Genomic DNA, 3,038 nt, shown 5'->3' on the forward strand with positions numbered 1-3,038 from the left:
TATATATATATATATATATGTATATATATATAGTTAAAAATTGAAAATAAAGTTGGGAAAGATGCAAAGGTATATTCTAGAGAATGTTTAATGTTGTTGTTACAGTGAGCGATTTAAAATATAACCGGTTTTGATGTATATTTTAAATCACTCACTGTAACAAAAATATCAAACATTCTTTAAAATATACTTTTGTACCTTTCCCAACTTTATTTACTTTTTTAACCATAATTTTTGTTTTGTATAGACTTTTAATCCCTTTTCAACTATACACACACACACACACACACACACACACATATATATATAACACTCATATACACACAAACACACACTCATATACACATTCCACAATAAACTCTGGGACCAATAAAAACGGCACACACACACACACACACACACGGACACAAACACACATATATACACACACACATAGAGATGTGCACAAAACCAGTCCCAAAAACCAGTGAACCACGACAGACCAGGTCACAGACCAACCAAAAATAGATTAAAAAATCCCTTTTAGCCAGTCATACTGTCTCTTAAGACAGCAAAACATTCCCTCAATACACACAAGAGAAAAAAGCCAGGTCAGTTCCTCCTCAACCTTTTTCGATTATCAAAAAATATGTATATGTACTTTTCCATATATGTATTTTCATACACTGTTTTTAACATTTTCATCTTATTATCAGAGAATGTGTGATAATCAGTATGTAACACTACAAAGTTCATACAAAGCTTTATACTTTAAATATATTTTATCATCAAAGAATGTATATATGCATTTTTATACTTAAACTGTTTTTTAACATTTTTTATTATTCTCAAAGACTTTTGATAATCTTTTTCTAAAAAAGTGAAACCGGTTAAGTAAATAAATATTTTTAAAATAAGTGCATTTTCAAACCTTCTTTCATATATATTTCCACTCGTACGGTATTCCACAACTTTACTTTATTATATATATATATATATATATATATAAAATTATAATACAGGGTATCTAAGAGATACCGCCACGCTGAAAAATAGCAGTCAAATCCTGACTCTAAAACCACAATAAATGTCCACATGCTGGCCACTTGATAAAATCAATATTTTAAATATCGATCTTATCCTTATTTATAGAAATATATATATATATATGTACACATGCGCACACACACATATATACAGTAAGTTTTTTTCAGTTTCCATCTATCAAATCCACTCTCAAGGCTTTGGTCAGCCTGAGGCCATAGTAAAGTAGACTTATTCTAGGTTCCATGCAGATGGACAGAACCTGAAACCAAGTGTTTGGAAGTAAAGCCCAATACTTAATTTTTACTTCTTAGCCTGGTGCTTATTTCATCAGTCTCCTGTGCTGAACTGCTATGTTACAGACACATAAGCAAACCAACACCAGTAGTCAAGTAGTGGTGGGGGACAAAAACACAAATGAAAAGACACACTCATATATATATGTATACATATATATGACAGGATTCTTTCAGTTTCCATCTTCTAAACCCATTCACAAAGCCTTGGTTGGCCCAGAGCTATAGTAGAAAACACTTACCAAGGCACTATGCTATAGAACTGAACCTGATATATTCCTTTCAAACATTGGATCTCATGGAGGCAAAGTGGCTGAATTCCTTTCGAGTGTTGGGCCTCATGCAGGTGAAGTGGCTGAATTCCTTTTGAGCGGGCTACACAGAGGCAAGGTGGCTGAGTTCCTTTCGAGTGTTGGACCCCATGGAGGCAAAGTGGCCAAGTTCCTGGGCTGCATGGAGGCAAAGTGGCTGAGCTCCTTTCCAGCATTGGGTTTCACGGAGGCGAGATGGCTGAGTTCTTTTGAGCGTTGGACCTCATGAAGGGAAAGAGGCCAAGCTCCAGTGGCACGTAAAAGCACCCATTATACTCTCGGAGTGGTTCGCATTTAGAAGGGCATCAAGCCATAGGAAACCATGCCAAATCAAACACTAAAGGATGATGATGATGAGGATGATGATGATGATGATGATATATATATATATATATATATATACATAATATAAATAATGTAGATATATGCACATATATATATGTACATACATACACATCTATATATGCAAATATGGGTACAGGACGTCATGTTGGCACTCTGTCACTTATGACGTCGAGGGTTCCAGTTGATCTGATCAATGGAACACCCTGTTCGTGAAATTAACGTGCAAGTGGCTGAGCACTCCACAGACACGTGTACCCTTAACGTAGTTCTCGGGGATATTCAGCGTGACACAGTGTGACAAGGCTGAACCTTTGAACTACAGGCGCAGCAGAAACAGGAAGTAAGAGAAAGTTGTCGTGAAAGAGTAAAGCAGGGTTCGCCACCATCCCCTGCTGGAGCATTGTGGAGCTTTAGGTGTTTTCGCTCAATAAACACTCACAACGCCCAGTCTAGGAATCGAAACCGCGATCCTATGAATGGTAGTCCACTGCCCTAACCACTGGGCCATTGCGCCTCCACACAGGACGTCATAAACCGTAAGCAACATGAAATACGATAACAAAAGAGTTGAATACATAAATAACAAGAGAAACAAATGGAAACAGGACAAGTAACATAAAGAACGACCCTTCATCAGGTGTCGGCTGTCTGCTCGAAATGAAGAGTAGATGGACAGCCAACAACTGATGAAGAGTCGTTCTTTATGTTACTTGTCCTGTTTTCCATTTGTTTCTCTCATTGTTTATATATTCAACTCCTTTGTTTTCATATTTCATGTTCTTTATGATTTGTGATGTCCTGTACCCATATATGCATATATGTATATGTGTAGGTATGTACATATACATATATATATGCACATATTTTACATACATATAAGAGGGATGACTACTGAGTGGACATCCATAATATAATTTTTCTGAATCTTCAGATTTTTTCAATATGCTAGGCCACTGGTTTAAATTGATATTAACCAAATTAGTATTCAATTCTTTACCCTTATTATCTAAATTTATATGCACACACATACACACACACACACACACACACACACACACACACA

General features: G+C 36.1%; 1 protein-coding gene across 4 annotated transcripts in view; it reads left to right on the forward strand.

The window, feature by feature from the left end:
• Window positions 1-3,038, forward strand: part of LOC106879548 (high-affinity choline transporter 1) — a 217,228-nt gene that overhangs the window by 15,354 nt on the left and 198,836 nt on the right. The window lies entirely within an intron of this gene.

This window comes from Octopus bimaculoides, chromosome 3 (genome assembly GCF_001194135.2).
Source record: "Octopus bimaculoides isolate UCB-OBI-ISO-001 chromosome 3, ASM119413v2, whole genome shotgun sequence".
Classification (NCBI taxonomy): domain Eukaryota; kingdom Metazoa; phylum Mollusca; class Cephalopoda; order Octopoda; family Octopodidae; genus Octopus; species Octopus bimaculoides.